Source organism: Scyliorhinus canicula, chromosome 17 (assembly GCF_902713615.1).
Source record: "Scyliorhinus canicula chromosome 17, sScyCan1.1, whole genome shotgun sequence".
NCBI classification, from domain to species: domain Eukaryota; kingdom Metazoa; phylum Chordata; class Chondrichthyes; order Carcharhiniformes; family Scyliorhinidae; genus Scyliorhinus; species Scyliorhinus canicula.
This window is the reverse complement of record NC_052162.1, coordinates 84639191-84652325: the sequence shown is the minus strand read 5'-3', so window position 1 is coordinate 84652325 and position 13135 is coordinate 84639191.

Below are 13135 nucleotides of genomic sequence, written 5' to 3'. Positions count from 1 at the left end.
AATTTGCTGCAATTATACTTTGTGACCTTAAAGACATTTCTTCACCCCAGTAGCAGATAATAAATTGCAGTGTATAATGCTCCTGTCATTATTGATCTTTGTTCTTTGGATTTGGGTGACACTGGCAAGACAACAGCATCATTGTACATTCCTGGACTGTAACATGTGGCAGTTTGCAGATAACGATACTCTCCTGGATGGTCACTCTATTGTGTATCTCTCTCCGGCTAGAGATACTTCGGCTCGGGGTCTTTGAGCTGTGTATGAGTAAGAGAATGTAATTTGTTGAGGTGTTGGAGGTCTCGATTGCCAGAGACCCATGCTGTCCCTTTGCTGGAAAGCCAGCTGAACGAATGACAAGCTGTCAGGACCCCAGGGATGGAGGTCGCGCCTAGCGAGTGCTGCCAGCCAATCAACACATCAGCGCCACAAGGGAAGATATGGCTGCTGCCAAGAGATCTGCAGAGTAACCCAAGCTCACAGATAATTAATTGGGATTGGGGGGGGGTGGTTGTGGGGTAGATTTGGAGGGGTAGGGAGTAAGCAGCAAGGGCAGGGGATGGCTTTCAGTGAGCTTTCCACTCCCCAATGTCTCGCGCCTTGATTAAGCTCTGAATGCCTTTGATCGAGGTGCCCCACACCCCCTCGGAGGTGACCAGCAGCCCACATACGTTTACCCACCAGCACAGCAACAGGCATGGCTGAAGGTGGATTAAAACCTGTGGTGGTGGGATGGGACCCCTAAGTGGTCACTAATTAAAATCCTCAATCGGCGGTGGGACAAGCAGGTCGACAACGATCCTTCCCACCTCAAACTTAATGTGGAAGGAGGCAGGAAAGCGGTTTCCGGAATGGGAGCATCCAGCCTAAGTTCATAAGACTCTCACCTTCAACGGCAGCACGGTAGCATTGTGGATAGCACAATCGCTTCACAGCTCCAGGGTCCCAGGTTCGATTCCTGCTTGGGTCACTGTCTGTGTGGAGTCTGCACATCCTCCCCGTGTGTGCGTGGGTTTCCTCTGGGTGCTCCGGTTTCCTCCCACAGTCCAAAGATGTGGTTAGGTGGATTGGCCATGCTAAATTGCCCTTAGTGTCCAAAATTGCCCTTAGTGTTGGGTGGGGTTACTGGGTTATGGGGCTAGGGTGGAGGTGTTAACCTTGGGTAAGGGTGCTCTTTCCAGGAGCCGGTGCAGACTCGATGGGCCGAATGGCCTCCTTCTGCACAGTAAATTCTATGTAAACTTCACCACCAGCGAGAGCACAAGATTCTGCCCAGAGACACTCCGATACATAAAGGAGAAACTTTGGTATAATCTTCCCCAGTGTGCAGCCTCCCCTCAGAGGATGACACATGTGCACTAAGGGGAGAGTGTGATTGGTTGTCTGTCAGGCAGGAAGCAGATTAGCCTGACATTGTGAGAGGGCTGTATGGTTGCACTGAGCATTGGAGGCCAGGAGTGGTGGGAGATGGGCCTGGACATCATGGGGATGGCAGGTGGTGGGCAGGTGCGAATCAAATAATATAGCCATGGGAGTGGAACTATTGTGAGCATCTGATTGGATGAAGATTATTTTGTTGGGCTGGGAGGAAGTAACTCTGCACCTCTGGACCTATAATCAGTGCTGTACAGCCAGCAGCCTCTTAGATCCAGCCCCTCTTTCTTTTACCTACCGGCATTGCACACTCCAATGTTAAAAATAAAAACCCAGCTAAATTGGAGATGCATAGCATGTTCAAAGGATTAGATTAGCTGGCCCTCCTTGAATTGGTTACCTGAGGGTTTCCCGACGGCGTGGGGCTGCCCCACAATGGGAAACCCCATTGACCGGCCGGTGTAACAGAGAATCCCGCCCAGGGGTTGGGGCAGAAAAGTAGCATGGCGGGGCAGGGAATCCAACCCAAGAACTTTTTGAAACACAAACCAGAAGTGTGACGTGAGCTCACCACAAAGATAGCTATCCAATTTCCATCATGGCTTTCTACATTGCAACCCACTGAGATGGATGCATATCTGCAAAGACCCATTAAGGACAAGGGCCTTAGGAGAATTTGAGTGAATCACATATCCTGTCCCCATTAGCAAAGCATCAAAACAATCATCTGGGACATTTAGCAGGGGATTTCTAGGCATGAACTCATCAAAGCACAATGGATATACGCTCAACCCAATCACTTGAAGAATGGGACACTGGCTGAGAGAGAAGGTTCCCAGACATGAACTGATTAAGTTACACAATGGGGGATAAACTAATCATGACCACATTCGAATCACTGGGTGTTATTCTTGTGACAGGTCTACCCTCTATGTGTTTTAACTTCTGCTCTCTTGGCTGTATGAGATGCTGATAAGAGACGACACAAGTGGGGTCCCTCCTTCCTCCCTCGCTCCCTAAACGGCCTTAGAAGCTTCAAACTCTATTTGATGCCCCTGACCATCTAGGGATGACCCTGCAGTAGACAGAGACTTCTTCAACCCAGCACTATTATTACATGGAGAACTGCCATATCAGCTGCCTACATCCTCAAATGAGAAGCATCGGGACCAGCAAAGGAAGCCACAAAACCACCAAACTCAGACTGAAGCCAGTTGAGTGACCTAACTGCAGACTGTATACCCCTTTCATTTCTCTGGATTCGAAGTTGATAAATCTATCTTTCCCCATTCTATAATCTATTGGTGTGTGCATGTAAGAAGTGTGTACGTATGAAAGTTGAAGCGTATTATATTATTTCAGTTAGATCCATTTAAGTACAAGTCTTCTTTCTTTGCTAAACCCGAGAAAACTTGTACAATTGGTTTTCTTATGATCGCAGCACCTAAACAGCTAAATGCGCACTAAATTGGCAAATATATTGTTTAATTTAAAAAACCGTGTGCACTCAAAAGAGGGAGGGAAAAGAGGGGAATCATTCAAGAGGGGCTTTGACAAAGGTTCAATTCCCGTACCAGCCTCCCCGAACAGGCGCCGGAATGTGGCGACTAGGGGCTTTTCACAGTAACTTCATTTGAAGCCTACTTGTGACAATAAGTGATTTTCATTTCATTTCATTTCATTTCAAGAGTCATTCGGACTCAAAACATTAGCTCCTTTTTCTGTCCACAGCTGCGGTCAGACCTGCTAGAGATTGTCCAGCATTTTCTGTTTTTGTTTAAGATTCCAACATCCACAGTAATTTGCTTTTATCTATGGAACCATTCAACCCCTCCTTACCTGATCGTTATACCAGTAATAGGACCTTTTATTGGTTCGCATTGTATCAGTAATAGCGTATTGATTAAGATAGTTGAATTTCAGTCGTATTCTACCTTCAAGCATAAGCAGCCAGGATTGGCATTGCGATTATGTGTTTTTATGTGTTCGAGCTGTTGATCTGGTACTTTCCTCATTTTCACTGACATCAGTGTCCTGTTTGTATGGTGTGGTAATTAATGGTTACCAAGCCACCAAATGACATTTAATTTTAATGCAAAACAGCATAATTCGTCAAAAAAACATTGCATTTCTTTCAGATCACCCCTTATTCATGACAACATAAATTATGAGGATATCATCAAAAATTCTTCCAACATTTTAGTATCTGCTGAGGATCGTGTCCGCCTGGTGCTATCCTTCCTCATTCTCACAGCTAATAAATAATAAAAACAGAAGCTAACATTCATATATTCAGGCGTGTCACTAATTTTCCTTTCTGCCTTCAATATACTCATCTGCATGCTTCTGTTTAAAGCGCTGTTTTTATTTTATCATTAATGGTTTCATGGGCAACAGTTTTCCCTATCAATGTGTGCAAGCCTGTAATTAAAAATGAACAACATCATTGAATTCTCCAAGAGAACATTCCTTTGTTGCTGAAATAGAAACAGAAAATGTTGGAAACACAGTTCAGATAGCATCTGTGAATGAGAGGCAGGGTTAACATTATAGGTCGATGACCTTTCTTCAGAACCTTTTCGTTTCTGTGGAAGGAACAATCTGTCTATTCACAATATATTCGTCACGAATGTACGGACCATTCTGTAGCTCCCTAATGGATGGGTAGAGTAGCATTGGGTTATGTTATCCTAGGAATCCAGAGCCTGTAAAAATTATCTCGAGAGTATGGAAATTTGTGAATTTAAATTCAGTTTGAAATATCTAGACATAAAGAAGCTGATATCATTAAAATTGACAATTAAACTGTCTGATTATTGTAAAAATCCAATTGGCTCATTACTGTCCTTCAGGGAATGCAAGCTGCTTCCATCTCTACCAGATTTAGTGAAAGGTGACTAAAGTTCAACATTTTACTTACACTCTGAAGTGACCTGGCAATTGTCCATCTGTAAAATTCTGAGACCACCTTTGCTACATAGGTTCAAACAGGATACTTATCACCATATTCTCAGGGTAACTCGGGAAGGGCACTGAATGATAACCTTGCCAATGATATCCATATCGCAAGACAGAGTAATTTGTAAAAAAAAAAAGCACTAAGCAGCATCACCTCTAAACTCTCTCGCTTGGTTGATTAGTTGAGGTGATAAGCATATTTAAAACAAACTGGTTGAAACCCGCAGGAGAAGTCACTAAATGTTTTGAGTGCCATTATTTCATGAGGTAATGTCAGGGCCGATGATTAAGGATATACAGTGGGCAGAAGCAGAAATGGGTAACATGAAAAGCAGCAAAATGCAATTGGACAGTGTGGTGAATGTAACTCCGTAATTCACACTGTATTGTATACATGAGACCATGCATTGATAAGGCAGTTGCATTGCCCGACCACTAGGGGGAGAAGCACCGAGAATGCTTAGGAGTTTGTACAGGGCTCCACCCTTGGCTCCGCCCATGACCCATCCCCCTGGACTGCTGTATAAATACCAATGCTCAGAGCCAGTCGTTCAGTTCATCGAGAGTTCAACGTGGAACTGGCTGGCTCTGTTGTAAGTCGATTAAAGCCACTGTTCATATCTTAAAGCACGTGTCTTGTGAATTGATGGTTCCATCAATTTAATCTCCTTAAGAAACAGTCAGGATCAATCATTGAATCAGCCCTCAAGCCTGAGCGACTGGAACTCGACCCGCAGGATGCAGAGGCAAAATACATTTTTTTCTCATCGGCTGCGGTGTTTTAAAGCCTACCTGGCGGAAGCAAACACAGCCGAAACAACAGAGGAGCAGAAACTAAGCCTACTGCATGCGAGGGTGAGCCACAGAGTCTCTACTCAACTAAACTGCGCCGGTTCGTATACTGAAGCCCTAGCGCTACTCGATAAAATGTATGGAAGGCCTGTAAATGAGGTCTACGCGCGACACGTGTTTACTACTCACCACCAGCGGCCTATGGAATCGCTCGCAGAATTCCTGAGAGAGCTTAAAACTTTATCTAGTGACTGTAATTACCAGGCGGTGACCACGGCAGAACATAGAGAACTTGCTGTACGCGATGCCTTTGTTGGGGGCCTTAGGTCAAATTACGTGCGCCAACGACTGCTGGAAAAGGGGGCCCTAAATCTTGAAGCGACTGTTGAACTTGCTACCACTATGGAGGTCTCCTTCCGCAGCCTCACCTCGTTCCCCGCGGACCCCGTGACCCCGTCATGGGCCCCCGACCAGCGACTGCCCCGGCCTGCCCCATGCGGCCGCCCAGCCACAATGCTGTCCCAGCCTGCCACTTTTGCGGCCAGAATCAGCACTCGCGGCAGCACTGCCCGGCCCGCACCGCGACCTGCAGCACCTGCGGGTGAAAAGGACACTATGCCAGAGTGTGTCTGGCGAAGAAAGCCCCAGCCTCTAACCCTCCGACGGCTCAAAGCACTCATTCCCTGAATTCACAGGCCCGCAGTCCCCGAAATGCTGCAGCCTGTATACCGACTCCGCCCCCACCCGACATGTGCGACTCATGGGGACGGCCATCTTGGCAATCCTCCTCCATGCGGCCGGCCATGTGCGACTCATGGGGGCGGCCATCTTGGCAATCCTCCACCATGCGGCCGGCCATGTGCGACTCATGGGGACGGCCATCTTGGCAATCCTCCTCCATGCGGCCGGCCATGTGCTACTCATGGGGGCGGCCACCTTGGGATCCATCCCCTTCAAACTCTGAAACTCACCTCAACGACTACGAACTCAGCGGGCAGTCATCACAGGGCCACTCCAGCACAGCTGATCGAGCCGCCGCCGACCCGCAACTCAGCGCAGCCACTCTGGACCAATCGTGCCCGAAGCATCTGGGAAACTCGATGGCGACGGTCCAAATTAAAGGGTACAGCACGCCGTGCCTTTTCGACTCTGGGAGCACTGAGAGTTTCATACACCCAGATCTGGTAAAACGCTGTTCGCTCCCCGTTTTCCCCGCGCTGCAAACTATCTCCCTCGCTTCGGGCTCCCACTCTGTCCAGATCCAAGGGCGCACTGCCGCGACGCTCACAATCCAAGGCGCTAGCTATGCCAAATTCCAGCTTTACGTCCTGCCTGAACTCTGCACCCCACTCTTATTAGGCCTTGATTTCCAGTGTAATCTCAAGAGTCTCACCCTCAGTGTCGGCGGACCCCTACCCCCACTCACTATCTGCAGCCTAGCCACGCTGCGAATCTCCCCCCTCCTCTCTTTGCCAACCTCACCCCGGACTGTAAACCCGTAGCCACTCGCAGCAGGCGGTACAGCCTGCAGTATAGGGTGTTCATCCGGTTGGAGGTCCGAAGGCTCCTCAGTGAGGGGATCATAGAGGCCAGCAACAGCCCCTGGAGAGCTCAGGTGGTGGTTGTCAAGACCGGGGAAAAATTCCGCATGGTCGTAGACTATAGTCAGACCATTAATAGGTTTACGCTCCTCGACGCGTACCCCCTCCCCAGGATTGCAGACATGGTTAACCAGATCGCCCAGTATCGGATTTTTTCCACGGTGGATCTGAAGTCTGCATACCACCAGCTCCCAATCCGCCCGGAGGACCGCCACTACACGGCTTTCGAGGCCGATAGCCGCCTCTTCCATTTCCTCCGGGTTCCCTTTGGCGTCACTAACGGGGTTTCGGTGTTCCAACGGGCAATGGACCAAATGGTGGACCAGTACGGGCTACGGGCCACGTTCCCGTACTTGGATAACGTTGCCATCTGCGGCTTTGACCAGCAGGACCATGACGCCAACCTCTACTGTTTTCTCCAGACGGCTCAGAAACTAAACCTCACCTATAACAAGGAGAAATGCATTTTCCGCACGACCAGACTAGCCATCTTCGGCTATGTCGTGGAAAATGGAGTCCTGGGCCCAGACCCGGTCCGTATGCGCCCCCTCTTAGAACTCACCCTCCCTCATTGTCCCAAGGCCCTCAAACGGTGCTTGGGTTTCTTTTCCTACTATGCCCAGTGGGTCCCTCAATATGCAGACAAAGCCTGCCCACTCTTTAAGGCCACACTATTTCCCCTGTTAGCTGAGGCGCGCCAGGCCTTCGACGGCATCAAGGAGGACATCGCCAAGGCGGCCATGTGGGCGGTGGATGAATCCACTCCATTTCAGGTTGAGAGCGACACCTCAGAGGTAGCTCTAGCAGCCGCCTTAAATCAGGCAGGAAGGCCAGTTGCATTTTTCTCCCGTACCCTCTCCGCTCCGGAACTCCAACACTCGGCAGTCGAAATAGAAGCACTAGCCATTGTGGAGGCTATTCGTCACTGGAGGCACTACCTAGCAGGTAGGAGATTCACCCTCATCACCGACCAACGATCGGTTGCCTTTATGTTTGACAACTCGCAAAGGGGCAAAATTAAAAATGATAAAATCCTGCGGTGGAGGATCGAACTCTCCACCTATAGCTACGATATTAAGTATCGACCGGGGAAGCTCAACGAGCCCCCAGATGCCCTATCCTGCGGGACATGTGCCAGCGCGCAGATCGACCGCCTGAAAGTCATCCATAACGACCTCTGCCACCCGGGGCTCACCTGGCTCACCCACTACATCAAAGCCCGAAATCTGCCTTTCTCCACTGAGGAGGTAAAAGCCGTCACCAGAGACTGCCCGATCTGTGCGGAGTGCAAACCGCACTTCTATAGACCAGACAGGGCCCACCTGGTTAAGGCTTCTAGACCCTTTGAACGCCTCGCGATCGATTTCCAAGGGCCACTCCCCTCAACTAACAGGAACGTTTACTTCTTAAACGTCATAGATGAGTTCTCCCGCTTCCTATTTGCTATCCCGTGCTCTGATATGACCTCCCACACAGTCATTAGGGCCCTGCATAGTATCTTCACCCTGTTTGGTTTCCCCAGCTACGTGCACAGCGACTGGGGTTCGTCCTTCATGAGCGATGAGCTGCGTCAGTACCTGCTCGACAAGGGCATCGCCTCGAGCAGGACTACCAGCTACAACCCCAGGGGGAACGGGAAGGTGGAGAGGGAGAATGCGACGGTCTGGAAGACCGTCTACTGACCCTCCGGTCCAGGAATCTCCAAGTCTCCCATTGGCAGGAAGTCTTCCCAGACGCGCTCCATGGTATCAGGTCCCTCTTATGCACAGTGACCAATCAGACCCCTCACGAGAGTCTCTTTAGTTTTTCCAGGGTACTACCACAGGGGTCTCACTTCCGGCATGGCTGAAGACGGCGGGCCCTGTACTCTTGAGGAAGCACGTCAGGGCGCACAAAACCGACCTCCTTGCTGAGAAGGTGCGCCTGCTTCACTCCAACCCCCAGTACGCCTTCGTCGAGTTCCCTGACGGCCGTCAGGACACCGTATCCCTCCGGGACCTTGCACCCGCCGGATCCAGCATCCCCTCTATCACTACAGATGCACCTCTCACCCTACACCCCATCCTGCTGCCCCCTCAGGCTCCCGAGCCCACTAGCTCGCTGCATTTGTTCCGCGCAACCCAGGCACCCCCTCGCGCCCCGAGCCCACTAGCTCGCTCCACCTGTTCCGCGCGCCCGCACCGGCTAATCCCCAGCGCCCCCAGTCCCCAGTCGAACCAGATGGGTATGGAGCTCGGACGTGATCTTCCCTGGAGTCCGCCATCGTATCCCAACCCACAACACCCGTCCAGCCACCGCAAGAGGCTGCAACCCCGTTTCTCCGCAAATCGCAGCGGACAGTTCGACCACCGGACAGACTCAATTTATGAACCACCACCCCCACCGGACTTGATTTTTTTGTATTGGGTGAATGTGGTAAATGTAACTCCGTAATTCACACTGTATTGCATATACATGAGACCATGCATTGATAAGGGCAGTTGCGTTGCCCGACCACTAGGGGGAGTAGCGCTGGGAATGCTTAGGAGTTTGTACAGGGGGAATGGCGCTGGGAATGCTTAGGAGTTTGTACAGGGCTCCACCCTTGGCTCCGCCAATGACTCCTCCCCCTGGACTGCTGTATAAATACCAATGCTCAGAGCCAATCGTTCAGTTCATCGAGAGTTCAACGTGGAACAGGCTGGCTCTGTTGTAAGTAGATTAAAACCACTGTTCATATCTTAAAGTACGTGTCTAGTGAATTGATGGTTCCATCAGACAGCTTCCAAGAGATATTTTGAGCCTGCGTCTGAACAAATATAGTGCAAAATTAAATTGGAAATATCAGATTGTGACTGTGGAGAAGGATAGACAGGACTCATCTCAGGGAATTATATATCATAGTTATTTGGACAACGCTGTGATCCTTCCTACTTGTTGTGAACAAACTATTCCATGACTCAAAACAATTCCCTATATTTCTCTATAAGCTTTTAGTGAATTTGATTTAATCGAGAACCAATGGTAATAGATTGTCAATACCTGGATCTTAAGAGCTGCTGGCAGTATACACATAACTAAACTAATAACAACAATTTATATTTGTATGACATCTTTAACATGATAAAATATCCCAAGGTGCTTCACAGCAGCATTATAAAACAAAATGTGACACTGAGCCACAGGACGAAATATTAGGTCAGGTGACCAAAATGGCAAAGGAGAATGGTTTTAGGCGACGTCTTAAAGGATGGAAGCAAGATAAAGAGGCGGAGAGATATAGAGCGAAATCCAGACATTAGGGTAAGACATGGGGCAGGATTCTCTGACCCCGGCCCGGAGAATCGCGGGAGGAGGGTACGATTCACGCGACGCCGCTCCGATGCCGGTCCGCCGATTCTCCGGTCAGGGTAGAACAGGCGCCATTGGCACCGGCACGGTCGGTGCGGCACCGGTCGGGGGCCGCTTTATGCGGCACCCCTGGCGATTCTCTGCGCGCGATGGGCTGAGTGGCCACCGAGATAGGTCGAGTCCTACCGCCGCCATTCACCTTTGGTCCTACCCGTCGCGACCTCAGCATTAATCCTGCGAGGGCAGCCTGGTGGGGAGGAGGAGGGGGCCTCCTCCGTGGCCTGGCCAGCAATCGGAGCCTACCGATCGGCGGGCCGGCTTCATCTGGTGGGGCCTATGTTCCTCCGCGCCGGGTCCCTGTAGCTCTCCGCCATGTTGCGTCGGGGCCGGTGCGGAGAAGGCAACTAGAGCACATGCGCGAGTTCGCGCCGGTCTTAAACCGCATGCGCAGACCCACGCCACTCGTTTGACACCGGTATCGGCAGCTGGAGCTGCGTGAGTCACTCCAGTATCGTGCTGGCTCCCTCTGAGGTGCAGAATCGTTGATCCTGGGGGCCTGTTGACGCCGTCGTAAAACACGACGGTGTTTACGATGGTGTTAACATTTAGCCTCAGGGTCAAAGAATCCCGCCCCTGGCCACAAATTGTGGCATAATTAAAATTGAGGATACACAAGGGGCTAGAATTAGAGTGGCACAGATAATCCAGATGTTTGTGGGACCAGAGGAGGACCATGGAGGGATCTGAAAACAAGGATGAGAATTTAAAAAATTGAAACTTGGCTTGGCCGGGAGCCAACATAAATCAGAGACTTGGGTTGAGATGCGTACAGACAGTATTAAGGTGCTGTAAAAGTGAGATAATGATCGATTTGCAAGTGAAATGTTATGCTAATAGATCCTGAGAACCATTTACTTGTTTACAGAGAGCACATGGGTAATAGGTGAAAGGGTGTGAGGTAAAATAAGGACATCAGAGTCTTGATGACCTCAGGTTTGCTGAGGGTAAAATGTGGTTGACCAGCCAGGAGAGGGTTGGACGTTCAGAGGAAGTAAAGATGTGGATGAGGGCTTCGGCAGCAGACAGGCTGAGACAGGTCATTAAGGTGGAAATAGGTGGCCTTCGTGATGATGTAAACGTGATCGCAAGTTTATCTTGAGGTCAAAATGTCACAGAGGTTGCAAACAGTCTGGTTTGCTTTTACATGATGACATGGCAAGAAGTAGAGGGATGATGTTGGTAGTGAGGAAACAGAGTTTGGAACTGGAGTCAAAAACAATTGCTTCAGACTTCCCAATGTTTAATTTGAGGAACTCTGTACTCATCCAATACTGGATGTTGGATCAGCAGTCTGATGGGGATCCCGTCAAGAGGGGTGGTGGTGAAGCAGAACTGGATGTTGTCAGCGTACTTGTGAAAACTAACCTTGGGTTTTTGGATGATGTCACCAAGGGGTTGCATGTCGACACAAAATAGAAAGGGGTCAAGGTAGACATAGTGACAGAGTACTGCAATCATTGGTTTGTGCAGTGCAGTGAACTGGACCTTTTCTCATTCTAGTTATTACTGCTTCTCTCAAAGAAGGAGCAGCAGGATATTATTTGCTCTGACCTCTTCTAAGTTCCAATCCTTCAAAACCAATACACCAAGTGCCTGACATCTCGCTGTCAGGGATGCACATGTCAATAAATTCAATGGTGGAGTTGGATTGGGAGAATCTAGCTGTGTCTCCTTTTAACTGAAGGCAAGACATTGAATTTAGAAGTCCCATGAAAAGGGCACACCGAGTAAAACTGCTGTGTTAGAGTTGGTGCACTGTGCTGACTGTAAGAAATTGTCACATCTTATATTTTATATTATTTTTGCAGTAATGTTATTAAAACCTGGGTTAAAATGCATATAGTATGACTGCCAGAACTGTGATTAAGGTGTTCCACAAGTGAGGTAGTCATTAATTTGCAGGTGAAATATTCAGCTAATAGATCCTGAGAACCATTTACTATTAATAGGTAGCTAGCGAATGAGGTATTGGGCTGGATTTTCTACCACCTGCCGCCAATAGCGGGGTTACTGATGCAGCAGAGAATAGCGAAACGGGTAGAAAAATGTACCGATCCCATTCCAATACTCTGGTCCCCTGCTGGCGGAAGCATCACGCCACTGGGAGGATGCAAATGGTTCATTTTCGAGCATTTGCATCCTATTAACTGGCTGGGCACCATATTCACCAAAGCCACGTGATTCTCCGTTCCTCTGGGCCAGGATTCATGCGGCAAGAATTGATGCAGGTATTTACAAATGTGGCCCTGATGTGATGGACCTCTCAGTGGGCCAGGGGGGCAATGCTATAAGGGAATTGCCCCCAAAGCACATCAGAGGGCCACCCTCTCCCCCATAATGCAAATCCTGCCGACTCCACCCCCACCAGACCCCAGCACTGCCTCGCCCCAATCAGAACTCCCCTCGCCATGAAAGAGACCGCTGCCTGAAAGCCCCCCATAACAGAGGCCCCTGGTGGAAGCTGGAGAGAAGTCCAGACAGAGGCAGTGAACAAAACAATTGCTTTAAAATTCACCTGTGCAAGACATCTGTTGACTCAGGCAGAGGAAGCAACACCTATAAATTCCTGGAAAGAGAAAAACAGTCGGCTGGGTTTAAACCCCTTCAGATCTTTGACCTGCAAGCCTTTCATTCATATGTCTCTAAAATTGCTTTATTAGACTGTGATTATCAGCTTCCACACACAGCTGTCTGCATTGTTTAATTCATCTCACTGCACATATGAGTGGGTTTCAGCTAGTCAGCTATGAAACTAACAGCAGTGTTTGTAAAGATTGAGCTATGATTGATTGCTCCTGGACCACATGAAAGACAGTTAAGTGCTCTCACTTCCTCTTTTTTTCGGCAGAAAGCACATAACACTGAATCAAAATCCTGGAACTACATCCCTAACAGCACTGTGGGTGAACCAATTTTACATGCACTGCATTGGTTCCAGAAGATAACTCATCACTTCCTTCGCGAGGGCAAATAGGGAATGGGCAATAAATGCTGACCACATCCTGAAATTGAATAAAAGA